Source organism: Schistocerca americana, chromosome 3 (assembly GCF_021461395.2).
Source record: "Schistocerca americana isolate TAMUIC-IGC-003095 chromosome 3, iqSchAmer2.1, whole genome shotgun sequence".
NCBI classification, from domain to species: Eukaryota; Metazoa; Arthropoda; class Insecta; order Orthoptera; family Acrididae; genus Schistocerca; species Schistocerca americana.
The window spans coordinates 264,711,150-264,736,180 of NC_060121.1; the positions used below are offsets into that span (position 1 = coordinate 264,711,150).

At 42.6% G+C, this 25,031-nt stretch overlaps 1 pseudogene; it reads left to right on the forward strand.

Moving 5' to 3' along the window:
- Positions 1-3,190: 3,190 nt before the first annotated feature.
- On the forward strand, positions 3,191-3,251 carry LOC124608734 (annotated as a pseudogene).
- Positions 3,252-25,031: the final 21,780 nt, after the last annotated feature.

Consider the following 25,031-nt stretch of genomic DNA (forward strand, 5'->3'; position numbering starts at 1 on the left):
GGACTAATGGAGACGTGTCGTCTTCAGCGATGAGAGTCGCTTCTGCCTTGGTGCCAATGATGGTCGTATGCGTGTTTGGCGCCGTGCAGGTGAGCGCCACAATCAGGACTGCATACGACCGAGGCACACAGGGCCAACACCCGGCATCATGGTGTGGGGAGCGATCTCCTACACTGGCCGTACACCACTGGTGATCGTCGAGGGGACAGTGAATAGTGCACGGTACATCCAAACCGTCATCGAACCCATCGTTCTACCATTCCTAGACCGGCAAGGGAACTTGCTGTTCCAACAGGACAATGCACGTCCGCATGTATCCCGTGCCACCCAACGTGCTCTAGAAGGTGTAAGTCAACTACCCTGGCCAGCAAGATCTCCGGATCTGTCCCCCATTGAGCATGTTTGGGACTGGATGAAGCGTCGTCTCACGCGGTCTGCACGTCCAGCACGAACGCTGGTCCAACTGAGGCGCCAAATGGAAATGACATGGCAAGCCGTTCCACAGGACTACATCCAGCATCTCTACGATCGTCTCCATGGGAGAATAGCAGCCTGCATTGCTGCGAAAGGTGGATATACACTGTACTAGTGCCGACATTGTGCATGCTCTGTTGCCTGTGTCTATGTGCCTGTGGTTCTGTCAGTGTGATCATGTGATGTATCTGACCCCAGGAATGTGTCAATAAAGTTTCCCCTTCCTGGGACAATGAATTCACGGTGTTCTTATTTCAATTTCCTGGAGTGTAGTTTCCGTTTAATAACGGATCTCAGAAGTCATAGTTACTCGCAACAAAGAAATTAAAAATTAGGAACGGGCAAACGGCCACAAAGTTACTCTTACTGGAAAGTAAAAAATAACGGCGCTAATAAACAACGTTATGTGGAGACCTCGTTAATAAGATATTTTGATTTTCACCGCTGACATCATCATCGACCTAGCAGCTGTAACATTCGAGGCTGCTCAGTTTGTGTTTGTTACTCCAAATGATCCATGTACACATGAATGTCCCTAATTGCGATTTCGCGAAACGTCGCTATTTTCGTGTGTCATTTCCACCACAGGAGCTGATCGGTACACAGGGCAGAACTTTGTAGCATTTTAGTTTTCGAGGTTCACGTATTCTAAATTTAAGTGGCTGATAGAGAAGATGTCTTCAGAATTATGAATATGAAAGTATTTACTTCCTTTTACCACTCTTAACAGTTTCGTACGCCCACGATTTTATCTTTGTGTACATCTATGACCAAGTGACTTCCGAGCTATGTAAGTTTAATTGGCCTCTTTGTATAATTAATATTAAAAATTAGTACTTCAGTTTTCGAGTTCACATATTAATATTGTGATGCCAGTAAATGAAATTTGCTACGTGGTAAGTACAACAACAGATCGAAATAGATGTATAGTCTATACAAATTTTAAATTACAGTTCCCTCGCCACCTTTTTCTGTCAGCATATGAAGGTTCTTCGCGGGAACTACTGCGGGAATTTTGACACGATATTCTCATGTGGTCTGCTGATTCAGAAAGAAGGTTTGCGTGGGTATAGTTTATAGATGTTTACTGGTAACTGTCTGAACTATGATGAATTAAAGTCTACCTTCGTGTTTTTCTGGTTGGGTATGAAGGCTAATCTCAGGAACTACTCCAGGGATTTCCATGCGGTTTTCACTAAGAGACAGACTGATCTCACGCAACCACAGACAAGTCTTCCGGCTGTAGATAATTAGTACCACCCTTGTGAAGCCGGGGAACGTCGCTGATGGTTATTAAAAGAAGAACTGCAACTACTACAAAGGCTTCAGAAGTAAGAGTAATTAATTAACAAGCAACCAAGTTAATTAATTAGTAGGCTATATTAGTCATGTGACGTTATATGTTCGCCGGCCATTGCGGCCTAGCGGTTCTAGGCGCTTCAGTCTCGAACCGCGCGACCGCTACGGTCGCAGGTTCGAAACCTGCCTCGGGCATGGATGTGTGTGATGTCCTTGGGTTAGTTAGGTTAAGTGGTTCTGAGTTCTGGGGGACTGATGACCTCAGATGTTAAGTCCCATAGTGCTCATAGCCATTTGAACCATTAAGTTATATGTTCCAGAGATACATTAATTCTCAACTTTAACTGTGGTAATGAATATTGACCAAAACATTGAAGTACAATTTTTACTGGGCTCGAATGCTGGTCTTAGTAAAACATTTTAATTCATTATTGTAGATAAAGTGGAGACTTAATACGTCACTGAGACATATAATTTTATATGATTAATATATCACCTACGTCTCAGGTACAGACAGCATTACCCCTGTGTCGTTCAACTGCAAGATGCTATTCCACTGTTGTAGAGCCTCAGCAATACTAATAAGATTTAAGAAGGGCAACTTCAAGACGGGCAGAAGTATGAAATGGAGTTTGTATTGGGAAGGGAAACGTACCAGTGTATTTCGTGCAGCTATGTTAGCTGCAGTGCCATAATGGCACAATGGTTAGCGCATCTGCCTAGTGAGCAAGAGACCCAGGTTTGCATCCCGCCATTGGTACCAGTTTTAATTCATTGCTTCAGCCTGTATTCATTATCATAAACAAAAGGAAAAAAATCATCGAGACATTTATTTGGAGCGTTTTGAGCTACATCTGCGAAACCTGTAAAAAATCAAGAAGCAGGATCAGAACTGGAATTAAGTGCAGAACTGCAACCATATATAATCCTTTCATCATAAGAATAAACCTGATGTAAACAAACACAAACGCGATGATCGGTCAGAAGCCGTGTTACACGTACACTGGTGTTGTTATGCTCTTGGAAGTAGGTCCAACTTATGTATTAGATATCTTATAACTAAGTTACTTTAAATGAAACTTTAACATATTCAAATGGATTAACAGCCATCAACGTTTTTGTTAATCACGTTTTAGCTACGTAGTTTTTATTTCAAAAATCGTGTACAGTCAGAGCCCCTGCAGCGTTGTGCTCTGATTGCCGCGCTGTTAATGCGCAGTATGAAAATGGCTGATGCTGTTTTCTGTTCCGTAGTGAAACACGCGCGTGGAACACGGTAAAAAGTTGCGAGAAACACGCTGTTCTTAATATTTTTCATAAATTTACGGAGATAATCGGCTTTGAAGTTTTCCGAGAGACTTTTGTAGACTGCAGCTGCTAGACAAACCCCCATGAAACGTGTAGCGCAGTTGAAGCAGTACTCGCTTCGGCAGTACATATACTAAAATTGCAACGATACAGAGAAGATTAGCATAGCCGGCACGGTAACTCGGCGTGTTCGGTCAGAGGGTTAGCTGCCCTCTGTAATAAAAAAAAAACTGAGTTAATGGATCAACGACGAACTGAAACGGGTGTCTTGCGACGTCCGCCCCGAGCAGATACAACGAACAAAAAGGAACAAAATGAGATTAAAAAAAAAGCGTAATAGAATGTGAATGAAATGCGGTTATTCGTGCGCTGGATCAAATGTCGCCGGTATCTTTTTTTTTATTATTTTTTTCTCCTTCAATTTGAAATGCTTACATCTCGTAATTATAAAACTCGCCATCATTTTTATGAATAATGCACGTCTTCTTGTTTCTAGTTACGCATTGGATGCGAAATTGCTGTTTCCATTTCAAATGCAAATTCTCAGTTATCGATGTTTTATAAAAGACTGTTCGTAAAAGTTGTTTAAATTTAGAAAAAATAACAATTTAATTTTTAAGGCAAAAATGGAAAACCAAATCTTTTTTATTTGGACTATGTCCATCGGTTTATACCACAGAGGTAGATAAGTATCTTAGAAACATGAAAACCAATCATTTTCACAGCATCGAGGACGTCATAAAAATGTTGCATTTTTACGTTTGCTACTGTACAAGTACAATATGAACCCAACAGTACTGGTCTGGAGCCAATCTGCGGGATTTGGCCCAAGAAGTAACGTGTAGCGCAGTTGAAGCGTAATAGAATGGAATGAAATGCGGTTATTCGTGCGCTAGGTCAAATCTCGCCGGTATCGTTTTAATTTTTATGAATAATGCACGTCTTCTTGTTTCTAGTTACACATTGGACGCGAAATTCCTGTTTCCATTTCAAATGCAAATTCTCAGTTATCGATGTTTTATAAAAGACTGTTCGTAAAAGTTGTTTAAATTAAGAAAACATAACAATTTAATTTTTAAGGCAAAAATGAAAAACCAAATCCTCTTTATTTTGACTATGTCCATCGTTTTATACCACAGAGGTAGAGAAGTATCTTAGAAACATGAAAACCAATCATTTTCACAGCATCGAGCACATCATAAAAATGTTGCATTTTTACGTTTGCTACTGTACAATTACATTATGGACCCAACAGTACTGGTCTGGAGCCACGCTGCGGGATTTGGCCCGAGAAGTAACAAGATTGTTAAGCTGACAGACGTACTGGAACTAACGCACGTAGCTTTTTCACACGTCACTGCGGAACGCTGGCGGGGTGTAGAACGGCTCTTCATAAAGGAAGAAGAGAAAATGCTGCGCCTGGTTGGCTTCGTGGATTCTGTTGTTGATAGGCTCGTTATCAGAGTAGCAGGTGAAACTTCGAGAACTGAAATGTATTTCTCGGATTCGGATAAGGAAGGAGCTAAGAGATTACCAGCCGACTGACTGTAAGTAACACCTCCAGTGGCTTCAATATTTAACTATACAGTGAAATCCTTCAATACTCTCTTACGTTACATACAGCTTACACAGAAAAATTACCCTGTGGTAAGTCAGGAAGTTTCATGATAATTGTTTTTAATTACAATAGAACGTTAGCTAAAAACGATGACGCGGTCTTCGTCTAGTCGTCTTAGGAGCGTATTGTGGGAGATCTGCAGTGTATTATTTCATAGTGTTTAAAAATTAAATGACATTCGAAGCTGTGTTGCTCCTCTGCTCGTCTCTTTTTACGTGTGAACTGCAGCTGGTCACGTCACTGCAGGCTAGCTGTACCAGCTAACCGGCCACTGCTGTCCAAGTTAAATGAGCCGGTAAAGCTGTCGTACCTTATTATCGCTAAGTCGATGTGCGCCTAACGCACAGCACAGAACGTACCCTTGTTATCGTAATTGTACTCCTGACAGCTTGGCCGCAGTCCCACGTGAAACGGAAACCAATGAGGTTCCAGCAAACGCGGAAGAATACATAGTGCAATAACAAGTTAGTTTGTGTGGCCATTCTCCGCAGCAAGCATATAAATACTTGTTTTGCAAATCAAACTGCCTTTTCCTGCTGCTATTTATTTTATTTAATCCATACGCGTTTCGACTTCTATAGATTATCAAACAGTTCACTTCCCGATTTTTTACAAAAAAAAAATGGATGTGAACTGTTTGATAATCTATAAAAGTCGAAACGCGTATGGATTAAATAAAATAAATAGCAGCAGGAAAAGGCAGTTTGATTTGCAAAACAAGTACATAGTGCAATATTTACGTCAGGTTTATTCCAATGATGAACGGATTATAATTAAATAGCGAGAGACAGTGTAGGTTGGCTACTGGCCACATCAACAAGGCTTTGCCTTCAGTACCTAATGATGACGACTGCTTCTTGAAAGGAAGATGGTAAAGCCTGCATTTCCGCCTTACGCACTTGTTAATGCGAGCACTTCTCTTTTCGTTTTCCATTCTTGTTGGTCCCGTACCGGCATGATATGGAAATCAAAATATTCTCGCCGCATAAACGTCCCATTTTTCACGTCTTTGTGGCGACGCTATGAAACGCCTTCTGTCTTCTTCCTCGCATTCTATCGGTGAGCCATAAATCAGCCAGGACACGCGTGCCCTTAGGAGAGCTGTAATCGAGGCGTCTGCTGCAGGGCCTATTCCGTAACGCTGCCCCGAGCAGTCGAACGCCTCCAGACAGTACGGCAATCCATCTTTGGCTCCTGCTGTATAGCCTGCTCTGCGATACGATGCGATATGGGTGGCGGGAGCTGCCGGGGAGGGAGACTCTCTGGGCCATAAATTTAGGAATGGCACGCGGCCCGCAACAGAAACGCCGCAGGCAATTGTTTCGTAGCGGCGAGGGAGCTATTAGGGCCAGTGCGTGGGCAGATGTTGAGCCGCGATGTTGGACAGCTCTTCTGTCTCTGCTGTCCAGCTTTTAGCCGAACGTCTCTGTAAACATGGCTTCAAATGTTGCCGCAGTCGGCGCCCCCAATCCTGTAATTATGAGCAAGGGGACACTCAGTTAAACTTCTTGGAAGCATTTCCGTAGCAACATGGACATCGTTAACAAACTATTGAACACTTCCAACGCCCCTCTTGGTGATCCACCGAATGTAACTGTATCTTGACTCACCCTACGTCCCGTGAACACCAACAAGTAGAAGTTGTATACAACAACAATTCCTATACGACCATTCGTATCAAGCAAATATATTTGACAGAGTGTACTAATAAGCGATGAACGTCTCTTTTAAGGTCACTTACTAGTGAATCTGCTTCAAAAATTTGAACTTTTTTCCGTCTTAAATCAATATGTAGAGTTTTTTCGACAAACAGGTAGTTAAATGAATCGATTCGGACATCTGGAACATCTTTAAAAACAAATTTAAGTATATGTCGACCGTGTTTGCGCTGCGGTCGGATGTCAAATGGCGTCATTATTATTGTGCCACTTCGAAAAGATACAATGCATAACAGTTTTTTTGAGTTGGCAGCCCTGTTAGCACACACGCTTTCCAATGCTCCTTTGTTTTTCTTCGTATATCTATGGTTTTCGGGAGTTGTTTGAGTTCAAATTTCTGTACGTTGTTGAGCTGTTGGTGCTGTGTCATTCTCGGAAGTAGTTATGCCTCCAAAAACATGTTTTGAAATGGGAAAACGTAAGTTTTATGGAATCGCTTTACTTCGTTGGAAAGTAGAGATTGTGTAATTACATCCACAAACCAACTGGATGTTATGTCTACTCCGCCAAATGCTTCAAGACAGGAGCTAAAATATTTGAGTACCCAGAGTGATATATCTATAAAATATTATCAAAACACTGTAACAGAATGTGTTTCCATAATTGCTGAATTGAGTGATTTATGTTCGCTTCTAAAGAATGTTGCTGTGTGTGCGTTTTATGGAAAAGGTGTTATTAAAATCGTAGAAGATTTTGAAGATTGGAAAGGTGTGGCTAGTAAGTTAAAAGTGTCTTGTGATTTCTGTGGGGTAACTAAAGCTGGGTATTCTTCTGGATTGTGCAAAGTAATAGTTTATAACACAAATATCAAATTTGCATATGAAATGAGGTGTATTGGGAAGGGTAGAAAGGCAGCTCAAACACTTTGTGTTAATTTGCCCCCGCCTACAAGACTTGAGAAGTACACACAGTTATTTCTTGAAAGTCTTGGTCAAATGAGTGCTGTGTCAATGAAGAAAGCAGTAGAAGGAACTGTGTTATGCAATGAAGGTGACACTGATATAGCCGCAGCCTTTGATTGGACACGGCAGAAGCGTGGTGACCTATCACTGAATGGTGTTGTCACCGCAACATCCCTAGAAAATGGAAAGGTGATTGACATAGAATGTATGACAAAGTACTGCCATGGTTGCGAAGGGAATGACCAGGATCATCTTTGTGTTAAGAATTTTTCTGGGTACAGTGGTGGAACGGAATCAAAGGGAGTTCTCAGAATATTTCAAAGGTCAGAAGAGAATTATAGTGTACGGTATGTGACGTACCTTGGAGATTCCAAATGGTTTGCAAATGTGTTGGAAAATATGCCTTATGGAAGAACTGTAAAAATTGAAAAGTTAGAGTGTGTTGGTCATGTCCAAAGCAGGATGGGCACCCGTTTACGTAAGCTAATAAAAGATATGAAGGGGAACAAGCTCAGTGATGGCAGACCAAATGGTGGCTGGTGTCGTTTTACTAAGGAAGAGGCGGACAAACTGCAGCTGTATTATAGTTTAGCCATAAGAAGGAATCGAGACAATACTGAGGCCATGAAGAAAGCAGTACGGGCTACCTTTTTCCGTAAAGCTTCTACGGATGACCATCCACAGCATGCTCTCTGCGACAGTGGTGTATACACATGGTGTGGATACAAAAAAGTAATATCAAATGGTGAGACTTATGTACACCATGACTCCCTGCCATTTGAGGTATTGGAAGCCCATACTCAGGGACCTAAGTGAGACTGAACTATTGTCACGATGCTTACATGGAAAAATACAATATGTTAATGAATGTTTCAACCATGTGATATGGGTACGCCTGCCTAAAACTGTGTTGTTGGTTTTAACACCATGAGATTAGGTGTATTATATATAATTATTTGCTTTAATGATGGGGCAGTTAGCAGATGTGATGTTTTAGAGTTGGGACTAGCTCCTGGTTTCAATATGAGACAGGCACTGATGGCAATTGATTCCTTGAGAGTGGGCGAAGGAAAAATGGGTTCTTGAGGCAACTAAAGAGGCCAGAATAGCAAAGAGGAGCAAGAAAAGGAAGAGAGAGATGAGGAACACACAGACCAAGAATATTATGCAACTGAAGGGTTTTAAGAACAACAGAGGTGAGTAACAGATGAAATGTACCTTTAAACTGAATTTCACAAGAATGAAATTTTCTGACATGTTTTTTTATGCAAGGAGTACTATTTGAGCTAGAGGTCTTTCAGGCTACCACTTGGAGAAAAGTAGACTACAGACACCAGCTTACTACCACCAGGAGGAAGAATATACCCTTATTAATTATAAAAAAGATACCTTAATTTTTATTGTCTAATTTATGTATTTATACAATAAAAACTATTGATTGAAATCATTTGATTGTAGTCTACTTTTCAGATAACAATGTCATAAATGTGTGCTCAAAGTTTTAAGAATCTAAGAAAAGTAGTTAATAAGTCTATATATTTCAAACCTTAATAATTTACGTAAAAGAATTTGACGCTTCAGCTTTATAAACGACGTAAATAAATGTCTCTTTTCAGCAACCAAAGTTCTGAAGCAAGTTATAACAACAGCCAAGTTCTGTCTCTACCGCCTAAGGCGACATTACGTGTTCATGAATCTTCTTCTTTACTATTTGCAAAAAAAAAAAAAAAAAAAAAAAAAGAGTTGAAACGTCCCCTTTGAACAATTTATACACGACACCACTGCTGGCGGCTCACCTCCAACTGCGCAACGCTACGCGCTGTTCACATCCAGCTGCCTAACACTACAATGGCGAGAATTACAACAATGCAAAGCAGCCACAGACTGCACACAGCACAGCCAGTGATTTTCATATTGAGCGCTACGTAACGTTGCCAATAAGAAAACATAAACAGCCTACTTACATAGAGAAAACATAAACAGCCTACTTACATAGAGAAAACATAAACAGCCTACTTACATAGAGAAAACATAAACAGCCTACTTACATAGTGAACAGAGTGACGAGGTCACAAGCTGAAGCATAATTCACGAAATACGACGACGAAGAGTCATCCTGTTTTGTTTCTTTGTATATGAAGTGACATTCTTATACTAGAGACTGCCCAACTGCCTCGATCGATTCATTAGCAGCCAAAATGAAACTTATTTCATTCCAATTTATTGGCATTTGACGTACGTACTGTACAGCCAGAGTCTTATTACAAAGGTACTACATATGACAATTTAAAATGGAGAAGGACATGTACCTTACTAGAATGGTATTACGTAGACTATTTGAAAAACTGTTTCAGGACGTTCATATCACACAACGCAAGGTAATAGATTGTACTAACTTATCGTGCTAAGTGGGAACCAAAGTAATTTATCAAGTAGAGGGTTCAATGTAGAGATTGTGAAGTTTGATATCGAAAGTGACGAGCACATAGCACTAATCCTACATAAATGTAGTCCACATATCCCTGATCCTGACCTTCGTGAAATAAATTTATGGGAAATCATAGTACCTATAAACCATTATTGACATTTCGTTTTATAATTTATTGCAGTAAATGAGACGCCTACAGAAAGAACTAATTGTAGATAGAAATGTACATAAATAAGAAACAATAGTGGACCTGGGATTGGTTGTTGCGCAACCACCATCAGTAGTATCTGGTCAGTCAGAAAAAAGGCCTGTCTAGGTCTATCGAATTACTTCTCTTTTACTTACGTCAGGTGGGGGATTTGTTAGATGCTCTAATAATTCCATCAGACCTCATTTATTCATGCAATACGCAGTCAAGCGCCTTTGATAGGTAAAAAACACCAAATGGTGCTATGTTGTTGTTAAATACCTGAAAAATATGGTGAATGAACGAACATATGAGTGACTTGGACAGCAGTTATGCGCTATGGATATGCAATCTGTGTATCACTTAATACGTTACTATTACCAATTTAGGATACCATTACAGAGCATTTTCACGAAAAAAAGATACCAAACAGTGTTTCCTCACAACTCCCCCTATCGCCTCTCCCATAAATAGTTACGACGTTGTATATAATGCGATAACTTCTTCGTTTTGTATCTGATTCTTTTTACCTTAGGTACTACCTATTCTCTGATGTTGCTTTCTCTGCTGTAAACACAAGCGAACAAATTACGTGTGCGTGTTAGTTTGTTACGTACTAGACATGCCTTGGAAACACGAATGCTAAAGTTTCCCAGAAAGCAGCGGGAATAAAGAATGGCCTGCGCAGTAAAACCGGCGAAGTTTTTAATACTCCAAGACTTTGCCTGCTACTTGGTCTGGTATTAACAGAGTCGCGGCATTAAGCAAGTCGCCCTGTTTACAACGCAGCGGTATTGTCGGCTCACGGAAACGAGTAATCTTTCCGTTCGTCGCCTTACGCGGAAAGCTTGCCGGGGCAGAGATGTGGGTTGCACGCACGTTCGTGCTGATTCCGTGGCCTACGGTAATTACAAGCGTGCATTTCGTTACGCTGGAATTTACAATTTCAGTTGCTCACTGGATGGAAGTAAAGTTCTGTTTAGGATTTCGCAAAATTTTGTAACTGAAACAAATGGTGCAATGTTCTCAGCATGTTCCAACAAGTCGTTATACAACAGAAGAGAGGTAATTTCTCTTTAATGCAAGAAGAATTTAATTTTATCCTCGCATATAACCGAAGCCTTATGGGGCGAAACTGGATGCTTTTCTTTTTTTCTTTTATTTTGAGTGTTTACACAGTTTTGCGACTGATTTCACAGCCCTGTTGTAACCTCTAGAAACTAATTATCCAGACGTCTTGTGTGGGAGAAAATCGGGTGGTTTAGCGGTTCGTCGGGGTGCAAATGGGAACTTGAGTATTCGTCAAACCAGGAACATATGTGTGCAGCCTTGTGGACACACGTGCCTTGAAAGGAAGTGTCCGCAGCACACTCTTCATTAAGATATAGAGGATGGGGCAATGGTTTTTCACTAAGAATACCGAAATAAACAACCTTAATCATAATTTATAAACGCATATTCTTGCAGCGATATGAATTTAAGAAAATATTTTCAGGCTTTCAGCCGCATAAGCTGGTTAAAATCCCATGAGCTTTCGACCGAGGTCTCCTCGGCCTTTGTCAAGTGTTAAATGGCTGCCGTATCGCCGTGGCCTTACCGTTATATAGCCGCGTTGCTGGCTGAGACGTCACTGTGGCAATATTTTCATCCTGTGTCCGTCGCGCCCCCTTTAACCTCACGATGTCTGGGTCCCACACTGTTCTGAGCTTCAAACCACCGCCCTTTACGGTGTTTTCTGATAGTTTTATTTCTGTTGCTTCTTTTATAACGCAATCCCAAATCCCTTCGCTCTTATAATGAAAGATGTTTCACCAAATAGAATTCGGTGTTCTAAAAAAGCGTGTTCTACTGTGGCTGATTTTTCAAAATAGCATAGGCGTAACCACTTCTCGTATTCCGTCCGGTCAGAGAGTACACACTGTGGATTAACGCCGAATGGAACACGAGAGGTGTTTATTCCTACTGTGTCCTGAGATACACGCTTTAGAAAATCGACACCGAACTCTATTGGACGAAACATCTGTCACTATGAGGACGGAATTTTGGGTTAGCATTAAAAGAAGCTATAGAAATAAAAATATCCGAAAACACTGTCAACAAGGACAGCGGTTTGCAGCTCAGCACAGCCCGAGACACGTCTGTAGCGAGGTTGAAGCTGGAAAAATGGACACTGAACGAGAAAACATCATTATATTTGGCAAGGAAGAGATCACTAGTGACGTCACTGCCAGCAGCGCTGCGGTGTAATGGCAATGTAAACAAGATGTAAACAACCATGCATGAGAACCGCCTATTAGACGGAGGGAGTCCGACAGACGATCAGTTTCAGTCAATCCACAAGGAAGGAGGTACACGGCTCGTAATGTCTGTAGTTCAACCATGCCTAGACGGTCAATACCGCCGTTGGATCGCCTCCGCATAGTTACTTTGTGCCAGAAAGGGCTCTCAACAAGGGAAGTTTCCAGGCGTCTCGAAGTGAAACAGAGCGATGTTGTTCGGACACGGAGGAGATACAGAGAGACAGGAACTGTCGATGACATGCCTCGCTGAGGCCGCCCTAGGGCTACTACTGCAGTGGATGACCACTACCTACGCGTTATAGCTAGGAGGAACCCCGACAGCATCGCCACTATGTTGAATAATTCTTTTCGTGCGGCCACAGGACGTCGTGTTACGACTCAAACTGTGCGCAGTTGGCGGCATGATACGCAACTTCGCTCCCGACGTCCACGGCGAGGTCCATCTTTGCAACCACGACACCATGCAGCGCGGTACAGATTGACCTAACAGCATGCCGAATGGACCGCTCAGGATTAGCATCATGTTCTCTTCACCGATGAGTGTCGCATATGCATTCAACCAGACAATCGTCGGACACGTATTTGGAGGCAACCCGGTCAGGCTGAACGCCTTAGACACACTGTCCAGAGAGTGCAGAAAGGTGGAGGTTCCCTGCTGTTTGGGGCCAACGTACGCCGCTGGTGATCATGGAAGGCGCCGTAACAGCCGTACGATACGTGAATTCCATCATCGGACCGATAGTGAAACCATATCGGCAGCGTATTGGCGAGGCATTCGTCTTCATGGACGACAATTCGCACCCCCATGGTGCACATCTTGTGAATGGCTTCCTTCGGTATAATGACATCGCTCGACTAGAGTGGCCAGACATGAACATTATCGAACATGCCTGGGATAGACTGAAAGGGCTATTGATGGACGACGTAACCCACCAACCACTCTGAGGGATCTAAGCTGAATCGCCGTTGAGGAGTGGGACAGTCTGGACCAACATTGCCTTGATGAACTTGTGGACAGTATGCCACGACGAATACAGGCATACATCAATACAAGAGGACGTGCTACTGGGTATTAGAGGTACCGGTGTGTACAGCAATCTGGAGCACCACCTCTGAATGTCCCGCTGTATGGTGGTACAACATGCAATGTGTGGTTTTCATGAGCAATAAAAATGGCGGAAATGATGTTTATATTAATCTCTATTCCAATTTTCTGTACAGGTTCCGGAACTCTCGAATCCGAGGTGATGCAAAACTTTTTTTAACGTGTGTAAATCGCAAGGTCTCAGTGATATTTTGATCTGGTGACGGTGGTACTTAGGGGAGACGCTACAATTCATCCTGGTGCTCAAAAGACCAGTCCTGGGCGATGCAAGCTCTGGTTATGTCGTCTTGGAACACAGCAAAACCATTGAGGAACAAACTTTGTACCATGGGATGGAGCTGATCAGGCAAAATGGCCACAGAATCCTTGGCAGTAATGAGACCTTGCTGAGTTTAGAAGGACTAAGTGAGGCGGAATTGGGAGTACATGTCAAGGTTATGGAGAAAACAGTAAAGATCATCCCTACTATAAGTCCAGATGATGAAAATCTCATCAATTAATCTGAACCAGGCAAGGGGTTTTAGGTCTTAGCAGAATAAGAAGAGTTCCTATATATGACCCCTAATTAAGGCTGCCCCACATGGTGCATGTGAGTACCCGTGACAGTACTGCAGTAGTACGTTGGCTGTGGAGAGGCAGCACACACGGGGTTGAGATAAGTAATATTATTGACTTGGTACATATGTACCGTGTATTTGTAAAAAATTTTTTGGGGTCCTACCACTGTAGGTGTTGATTTTAGCCTTTGACTATGCCTATTTAGGCAAGCTGTTTTATATTTGTTCTGAAGAAGGCGTGGTTACCCACGCTGAAGCCTAGGTAAACACCAGGTAGTTTGTGCAATCGAGGCGGATTTTTCATAATTATTTCGATACTTACGATTGCTGACGCGCTGCAAAGCTGAAAGTTCTTAAATACTACAGAGTTGTTTATGGATTTTCCCTTCACAAGTAAAATAATTGAGAGTCAGGATGCAGTTGGATAGGAGAGTTAGGAAAGAAAGGGTGGGTTTGATATCAAGGGGGTGTTGGGATAGGTTGGTGGTGACGGTTAACAGGACAGGAAGCCTGGAGAGGCAGGCAAGGAAGTGAACAGTGTCTTGAATGTAGGATGGGAGGTTATGGAGAGCAGTTTGGAGGTGTTGGTCTAGCGTGAGTCCCTCGGAATACCACTATATGGCAGACAAAATTATCACCGAACTGCCACCATGTTTCACTCTTGGGAAGTAAATTGGGCCAGAAGTTGGAAACAATGCAAAACAATACTCATTCGACCAAATGATTTTCTTCCACTGCTCCATTATCCATGTTTTATAGCTTCTGCGGCACGTTTTCCAGTTACGGGCATTTGCACTAATGGTGAGCGATGTTGGGATTCCAGGTCGGCTTGCAAATCCCAGCTCATGGAACTCAATTCGTGTTGTTTCGGTAGTGACAAAGTTTGCAAGTGCGACATTCGGTTCTTCAGTCACTTTAGCAGCTGCCATTCTCTTATCTACCGTCATGGCCCTCTTCAATGACCGTCAGTCACGATCAGTCAACAAACACTTTTTATCCACGTTGTGACTTAGCGTATGATGATTTTCCGCCTGCTCTGATTGCGGTTCATCTTGAAACACGAGAAGCTTCGGCCATCTTGGTTACGGAAGGACCCTCCAAATGAGCACCAACAATTTGCTCATGTTCCAACTCACTTCGCTCCGACGTAATACATGGAAACTACATAGAACACTGTTCTGACCAGGGCTGATACTTGTATTTTGGACATTGCACAGATTCCGGCTGTGATCAAATACAGCTGCGCAACATGCGCTGAGCTTATGCCCAAGCGTGCATTTCTCGCGTACTTTCCATATTTTTGCCCAACCCCTGTATGTCAGTGGTAGAGGGCCACGTGGAAGGTACCAGTTCTACACAATCTCCAGCGCTATAAAGTAACCAGTATGTCCTTTTAAGAGGGTGACTAATTTTTTGCCCGTCGAGTTTATGAAGGGCACACTGAATCACTTGCGAGAAGGTATAAGGGCTCACGTCGTGTAAAACGTGTGGAACAGTGGTGCGATGAAAGTACGTGTAACCAGCGCCTTTGCTACGCATTTCTTCCCCCCTTGTTATTTACTTTGCCTCGCAGCAGAGCCGGGGATAAAGCTGCCAGCCAAATACGAAGTTATGCCCGGGAGCCGCCTGCGAGGTGCCGCAATTTCAAAAGTGCATTACCATGCAAATTCTGCCGTAGCCACCCAGGCGCCCCGCCCTGAGACTGGTCTCTGCAGCGAGGCACCCCACTCGTGCGTGCAAGCCCCTGTGTGCTGGCAACTTAAACTTACAAGCCTCCTTTAACGAGAACGAAAGCGCCAAAGTGTTTATCTGTTGGCATTTATATTCATTCATTTACTTGCTACTTTTTACTCGTAACTGAACAGTTAGTGGCTGAAAGAGGTCGTAGTGATCGCTGTTGCAAACTCTATATTTGATTTAATTATCTTTTTATGTTTATTGTTGTTGTGTACTTATGTCCGAGGAGTGGTGTGATGTAGCTCTCCCCGTTATTCTATCCTAAACAAAGCTCTTCATCTCTGCATTACTGTACCAACCTACATCCATTAGAATCTGCTTAATGTAGTCAACACATGGACTCCTCTACTTTTTTTTTTTCGTTACCAAATTGACACTTTCGTGATTCCTTGCGGTGAATAGTATTAGTCAACTTGTAGAAATTTTTTGTCCCTATTTCGATTCGGTAGCTCTTCATCGGTTGTCAGCCCTACCCAAAGGATCTCGAGCGTTCTACTACAGAAGCACATTCCAAAAGCTTCTATTTTCTTCTTTATCATCGATATTTCTTCCACTCCTCACTTCCGTACAAGGCTGCTCTCGAAACAAATACCTTTCGAAAAGACTTCGTAACAATGAAATTTATATTCGACGTTGACAAATTTATCTTTTCCAGAAACGCATTTTTTGCTGTTGCGTCTCCATTGTATATCCTCTCTACTTCGGCCATCGCTAGTTACGAAAGGTGATCAAAGCGTTTCCGTTTGAAAGCGTTGTTACAGCGTGTATGGCCGGCCGGAGTAGCCGAGCGGTTCTAGGCGCTTCAGCCCGGAACCCCGAGACCGCTACGGTCGCAGATTCGAATCCTGACTCGGGCATGGATGTTTGTGATGTCCTTAGGTTAGTTAGGTTTAAGTAGTTCTAAGTTCTAGGGGACTGATGACCTCAGATGTCAAGTCCCATAGTGTTCAGAGCGATTTGAACTATTTTGCAGCGTGTATGCAACGTACCGAGAATCCGATTCGGGTAAATAAGCACCAGCATATAGGCTAGGCATTAGTGTGGCATTCGCGTCTTTCCAACCTGCATGCGTTATATGCGGGAACGTGAGCTATGGCGGCGTTGCTGCAGAATGCGTTCAAACAGGACCAACATGCTATTATTCTTTTGTTGGCTCTCGAAGGACCAACACCATTAGCCGTTGATCGGAGAATGAAGAATTTGTATGGGGCAGCATGTGTGTCTGAAACCATAGCTGTGAAATGGTGTGCCAAGTTCGACACAATATCCCGGTCGATCTGCGAGACCAGCCTCATCTATTACGGAGAACAGAGACACTCGAGGACCACCTAAACGGTCCTGATCCCTCCCCACGCCTTCCCCTTAAAAAGGCAACTTGAGGGGTCGACAGTTCATGTCGGTTAGAGGATGTGCAGCAAGCAGTTACGGACTACTTCACGCATCAGGACATAGTGTTGTACCTGGTGCGTCGTTGGGGTGACTGTCTCAATGCTCACGGCGATTTTGATAATTGGCAACCAATTCTGTACAATCGCAATACAGTCATAAGCTGTTCTATTGATTCTTTTATTAGAACATGTTACGCGTTTCGGGATTACACCCGTCTTCAGACATCACAAACTTCAACTCCTTCCTAACCAACCAGTCGTACAGTCCTGACAACTCAAAGAAAGTGTCCAATAACATATGACTATAAATGCGACACAAGCAGTCTAGAAGTAGAGCGTTGCTTGACTGGCGTACCGATTCTTGACTGTACTGTCTCCGAACGGAAACTTTTTGATTGCTACTTATATTTTCCTGCCCAAATAACAAAATTCATCTGTTACTTTTAGTGCCTCAACTCCTAATCTAATTCGACTACATTCTCTCACTTTTGTTGAAATTCATCGTAATATATCTTTTCAACACAACTAGTCCTTTCAGTTGTTCTTTCAAGTACTTAAATGTCTCCGAGATAATTACAATGTCATTGTCAAAGCTCAAAGTTTTTATTTATTCACCTGAAACTGCAATTCCCTTCCTAAATTTCGCCTCAGTTTTGTTTTCTGTTTGGTTAATGTAAAAACTGAATAACATGATGGATTTGCTACAAACCCTGAGTCACTCACTAGTCAACCACTGCTTCCCTTTCATGTCGTTCGACTTAGCACTGTAGTTTGTTTTGTTTCCATTACACGTTGCAGATAACTTCTCGCCCCCTCCCCCCCTCTGTATTTGATGACTGCTGACTTCAAAATTTCCAAGTGTATTACAAATATATATATATATATATATATATATATATATATATATATATATATATATAACTTGCACCACAAATATTGCAGAAATGGAAACTGCTATTGATGTGTGGTTTGGTCGACTGGATTGACAGTCAGGGGCTCCTACTGCTAGCCAATAAACCGGTTGTAATAATACTTAGAAACTGCAGGCTTTTTAAATGGAACAATGCCTGTTGACAATAAGAAAGCAAAAACAGAGTAAATTAGAATGGCAGTAGTGTTTGTTGCAGGATTCTACTGCGAATCGTTTGCGAGATATCGTCTTTTGAGAAGTTTGCACACCAACAATTGTTTCTGCCATATAGCCTGCAACGTTCCTTGGTACGATGTTGTTATATTTGCTTACAGCTCTGTTGTGTCTTCCTTGAGTACACTTTGACTTGCTAGTCAGTTAGCATGTGACATTCCAAGCAGTAGGTGATGAATGGACGATGGGATTTATCAATGCATAAAAAGCTGACATGATCATGGTGTATGGTGACTGTAGGAAGAATGCAGTTCGTTCTTGTATGGTACATGCTGCAGGATATCCCAATAGGAGTCATCCATCTTGACAATTGTTTATCAGTCTCTTCAACCAGTTACGTGAAAGTTGTAGTGTAGCACCTAGACAACGTAATAGAAGGAAACAGTTTATGAAAAAAGAGGAAGAAATTAATGTTGATCTGCACATTATCTCCCATGCAATCAATTCTCATCACATCTCTCTCCACAAAGAGCTGCATGGAAACGATTATGAGAATTGTGTTAACTTGTGTGGGCATTACTCCAGATGTATCATATATCTTGTTTAGTGATCAAGCCACATTTATCGTTCATGGCCAGGGAAAGCCCGAAATATCCACTGTTGGTCTGTTGACAATCCCCATTGCCTTCGTCAGGGGGAATGTCGGCATCCATGAAGTGTAAACGTGTAATGCGAGATAGCGAGCCATCACCTTCCATTGGCCCATTATTCATAAACAGAACACTGAACGCACACAAATATCACAGCCTCCTAACAGACTATCTTCCATGGACGCTAGAAAACGTTGCTCTGCAGACTAGGAGAAACCTATGATCCAAAAATAACAAAGTACTACGGCATTCCTTAACGAATTGTTTGTTAGTTGTTGGATTGGATGCAGTTGACCAGTGTCTTTAGACTGACCATTGTCCGCATTTGATGCCTGTAGACTTTTTTCTGTGGAGAAAGCGGAAAGACACTTTCTACAAGGATATACCAATTGCAGCCTGTGATATGCAAAGATATATTACTCCAGTCTGCTCAGACATCTCCATAGAAATGCTAGCACATGTGCAGCAGTCGTTCCATACCGAACTGGAAGTGTGTACTGCCACTGCAGTGGTCATTTTGAACACAACCTGTGATGGTCAGTTGTCTCATTTCCACTCAGAATCCACATAACTAGTATATGCACTTATGTTGTTCTTTAGTGTGTGCTGCCACAGATATTGTACATGTGTCGGTGTGGAAACTTTCCAGATACCATATCTCGTAAACGTCTTGCATTAGAATCCTACAACAAACATCACTGACACTGTAATTTATCCTACGTTTAGGTTGTTAGTGTCACCAGGCATTGTTCCATTTAAAAAGTATATGTTGCATAAAAACACAGTTTCCAAATATTACTGCAGTCTCTTTGTTTGCTAACAGTACGAACTCCAGACTACCAATCCATTCAATGAAAACCTGCCATCAATAGCACTTTCCATTTCTGCAGTAGTTGCAGTCCAGGTTTTATTGGGCCTCTGTTAACCTGGAATCTAAGTGACCTTCCTTTCTTTAACAACCTTCTCAACATACTCGACTGTCCTAACAATTGTAGCAGCTAGTCGTTCTTTTCTGCTTTTCAATGTTTCTATCGGTAGAAAGTGATATTTCACATACTGGAGGTAAGTACTGGTCAATTGTTTTGTATGTTATAATTTTATATTTTTGTATAGTGAATCTTCCTTTTGATTCAGTTTGAAAATGTTAACAATTCATAAAAACAGGTAGGTATATTTTCTCATTCCTCTTATTTCTGTCATTTTCCAAACGTGTTACTATTTTACATATATTAAAAGAATTTAATTGTAACTGTAGCAATTATTGTACACTGTCATTTGAAGTGTAATTTAGATAGCTAATGAAAGATATACATATATACTGTGATGAGACAGTTTTGCTCTAAGATACGACCTGCTTTAAAATGAAGGGACATTAGTAAATAAATGGATTAAATATGCACGAACGTAGATGCAAAAATTACAACCTGAACAATGAACAGAGAAGTTCCAAGTACCTACATGAGATGGTCACCACCACACATCACTGAGAAGACACTAACCTAAGAAAGAAAGATGAAGGTAACATCTACTAGTAGAACACAGTACGTTCTACAGAAATGAAAATATCATTGGGTGTGTATTCAGGTTGTGTTATAGGGCCTCTAATGTCCTCAGAGTACCTATATGATTTATGCGTTAGGATCAGCAGCACTATAAGACTCCAAATAAGATATAAAATACAATATTTAGTGACAGTCTTTTATAGTAATATCTTTACTCTTCCATGAGAACATCATTCTGAACTTTAATTACAATAATTTCTCTCGTATTATTTTAGTTACGTAATCAATTACACTTTGGATTTGGTTACTATTATTCAGTGGTAGTACAGAGCTCATGCTTTATCGGATTATATTATATTAATTTTGGAAATTGGAAAACTCTGAGATGTAAACAATTGGAGAGTTAATTAGAAATGTAATTACAAAGAATATTAATTACAGAGGAAGACATAAAAATAAATAACAAATGAAAATACATCGCATGGTAATAACTTTTAAACTGTTTCTCAATATAGTGAGGTCTTCTGTTACTGGATTTTTAAATTACCATATTGTTAATCAGAAGCATTGATTTTTCATGCTAACGTCTCTGCAGTCTCTAGTTATTTATTTCTAAGGACTTATTACTACAATTTTTTGATTAGTTACTTAATTTAGTATATGTACATAATTTTATCAACGACAACAGTCCACCAATAATTATGACAACTGACGTCCTTCCAGAACATTCCACACACTTTCGCAATGAATATCAAGTTTTTTATCGAATAGGACAGAATGATATATATAGAGAGAGAGAGACAGAGAGAGAGAGAGAGAGAGAGAGAGAGAGAGAGAGAGAGAGAGAGAGAGAGAGATACAAGGCCTTAGGAAGCACTGAATTGTCCGATAACTATCCGGATGCATATGAAAAAAGGTGGTATCAGACATTTCATATGAATTTTGGGGAAGGCTGCATCGTTACAAATTGTCCGGAATGTTCTTTAAACAAATCACGAACAATTGTGACCTGGTAACGTTGTCATCCATAAAAATTCATCGTTGCTTGGGAACATGAAGCCAATAGCATTATCGAGCCACCATCAGCTTGCACACTGTATTGTTCACAACCAAAATCGACCTCTTCGTGGGGGCTACGCCACGCTCCAGCCCTACCATCGTCTCCTACCAAGTGAAATCGGGACTCATCTGGGCAGACCACGGTTCTACACTCGTCTGGGGTCCAACCGATATGGTCACGAGCCCAGGAGAGACGCTGCAGGTGATGTCGTGCTATTAACAAAGGCACTAGGGTCGTTCGTCTGCTGCCATTGCCCGTTGACACCAAATTTCGCGGCACTGCCCTAACGGATACGTTCATCGTACGCCCCACATTGATTTCCGCGATTATTTCACGCAGTGTTTCTTGTCTGATAGCACTGACAACTCTACCCAAACGCCGCTACTCTGGGTCGTCCAAAAATGGTTCAAATGGCTCTAGGCACTATGGGACTTAACATCTGAGGTCATCAGTCCCCTAGATTTAGAATTACTTCAACCTAACTTAACCTAAGGACATCACACACATCCATGCCCGAGGCAGGATTCGAACCTGCGACCGTAGCAGCAGCGCGGTTCCGGACTAAAGCGCCTAGAACAACTCGGCCACAGCGACCAGCTCTGGGTTGTTAATTTAAGGCCATCGGCCACTACGTTGTTCGTGGTGAGAGGTAATGCCTGAAATTTAGTATTCTCGCCACACCCTTGACTCTGTGGATCTCGGAATATTGAATTCCCTGACAATATCTAAAATGGAATATCTGAGGCATCTAGCTCCAACTACCATTCTTCTCTCAAAGTCTGTTAGTTCCTGTCGTGCGGCCAGAATCACGTCATAAGCTTTTCACATGAATAAAATGAGTAGAAATGACAGATACGCCAATGCATGGCCCTTTTATACCTTGTGTACACGATACTAGTTCCACCCGTAGATGTGCATATCGCTATTCCATGACTTCTGTTGCCTCAAAGTAATTTAACCCACAGCGATGGAGCACAACGACCATTACTGTGAATAAATTAACTAAAAAAGCGAAGGCAGTTATGTAATCGCAGCCTATAGGTGGCGGGAGTGAACCGTGGTAAAAATTGCTGTTTTGAAGAGCGCGCCGCAGTGCGTGGTGTGAAGCAGTCGCCCTCCGTTTCTGGCGGTGTCGCCGCTGTGGCAATCGAAGCTTTGGTGTCTCCCTCTGGCGGGAAATGGGAAAGGTTGCCTGTTCACGTGTATTTAAGGGGCGCTATGGGCTCGCCAGTCCCCTCCTCCCCCCCAAATTCTATAAGTCCCTCCGTATTCGCCTCCCGTCCCCCACGCGGATCCTCTATGATCTCATTCCTTTCCCCCATCTGCTCCTATTCCTCGAACATATCCGCATCCTCTACACCTCCCGCCGTCTTGAACCCCCTCACCCACTGGGTGCTCCTCTCCTCTCTGATCCCCGCCCCCTGCCACGTCTTCACCGTTGTGTCCCCCCTACCCTCCATCTCTACACCCTACACCTCCTTTCCCAAGGTGGCTTCCATCAACTCCCCCTCCCGGATGATGCCCTCTCTCCCTCCATTTATCCCTCATATCAACTCTGATCCTCACTCCCCCTCCTTTCCTCTGTCCTTTTCCCGGGTTCCCTCTCCCCCCCTTCCATCCTCTTTCTTCCACACTTCCCCTCTCTTTGCCTCCTTCTCTCCCCCGAGTCCTTTTACATTTCCCTCCTCTGCCTCCTCTCATTCCGTCTCGCGTCTGCCCTTCTCCCCCTTTATTAGTCCACTCCCTCCTTGGTTCCCCTCCCTTTTCGTTTTTTCCTCTCCTCCCTCCTTGTTTTTCCCCCTACTCCAGGTCCCCCCCCCCATCTGCCTTGGAGCGGGAGTGCCACCTTTGTGCCGCCTTTTTCGTGCAGTGTTTTACAGTGTGTTTTTCCAGTGCGTGCTCCGTGTTGTGTCTTTTGGGAAGTGTAGCAAACAGCCATCATACTGTCGCTGGGTGTGCTTTTTTTTTTATCACTTGCGAACAGAAACCAGACTGTCGCCATGTTTTTTAATTGTGTGCCTACTATGTTACTTGTCTGATTCCTGTGTATTTTATCAACATTGCCATCCCCTTTTGCTTTCTGTTTTAACTTTCCGCATTCTTACGCCATTTTCCACTTTAAATCACCATTTTATCGCCTTTTTTCTTGTTTCTTTCTTCTTCCTTTTTTTGTAAAAAGTCTGTAGGCTGTAGAGCAGCGTAGTAAGCTGTTGCCAGCCCGCCCCCTTCAGGGGGAATTGAAAATCAATAAAGAAAAAAAAAACTCGCCAGTCAGTCAGTCAGTCTGGGTCAGTCTCTCGTCCCCAGCTTGATAGTCTGTCTCTCGTCCGCATTTGTGAGGCAGTTGGTGTCTGTCTGTCGTCTGGAGTGCTAGTATGTCTGTCGTTCGGATCAACCTTTAAAGCCGGCAAAATAAGAGTCTTTCCACTCCGCCATTAAGAGAACACAGTGAGTGGTCGCCCGGTCGGGGCTTAGTTCCTGCATCTGAGTCTGTACGTTAGGCCGCCAGTTTGCTCAGGCAATGGTCACTGGCGGTTGGATCGATCGGTTGGTCGGTCGCGCACTGAGACGCAAGATGACTTGTCCGTCTTGAGCGTCGGCGCATGTGAGGTCGCCACGTGAGTCCAATGGGCGGCGCCGAATAGCGAGGGGTAGTGATCTCGCGGTCGACACGAGAGCAACAGGAGTCAACCCACGACATCGGTCTGTCCGGTGAGAGCTGCGACGCCGTGAGACGGGAGATCGGCGCGCCTTCCGGCGTCCGTTGAAGCGGCTGGCAAGAAACGGTTCGGGAGAGCGATTTGGGGGTGCTGCGCCAGGTCTTGTCGAGAAATCGCAGTTTATTAGAAGTGATTGGTGGTATGTTGTTTCATTTACTCTTGTTAAATTCTACTTGTTTTCTTGGTGAGGTCACCAGCCGTTTTGCCTTGGGGCCGTCCCACCATTCTTCTCCGTTTGTCCACCCGCAGGATGGTTGTTGTTTATAAATTGGGTTGTCCGTTTTTCCCTTGTGGAGTAGAGGCGGGTTAGAGCAACCTGCTGTTCGGGTTGTTCGGTAATCTCCTTATCAATCTACCGTACATTAGTAGCTGCCTCTGTCATGTATGTCGGATTTGGTGTGTTAACGAATTTATTGTTTGGAGTGTAACGGCCTAATTCCTGAAATATGTTTTGATGTTGCCTGTCATCTTGAGAGGCGGTATCTGTGTACTGTAGAGCATCTTAACTCGTTTGGCCAACCCTGTAGAATTTTATATAAGATTGCATTTCATGGGCTTTTATTTAAATGATCATTTTAGTGTATAAAATTGCCACCCTTTCACCGTAAGACTTTTCTTGGAAGTTAAAATAAAGTTGCACCTTCGGTGGCAATGTTAATATTTTAATTTTTAGTGTTTTGTACCATTTCCATCCTTCCTATGGGGGTGCATAGTTTGTGTGCTTGTGTAAATTGTTGAAACTCTTAGTTTAAAGTAATCTGGTGTGTTGCAGATTTGCACCAGTGTAGTCTTTCAGAGGCTGTTGTGAGCGGTCGTAACTATGGCCGTGTCAAAAGGGAGATGCAAGGTTCTCTGCCCGAAAGCTCATACAGTCAAAACATGTTTCTCTGAATAAATTGTAACTTGATATTTAGAGGGTGCTTTCTGATTATAATTTTAAGTCTGTTCCTTTTAAAAAATGCTTTTAGGTACTATTAAAGTGAATAAAGTTCCC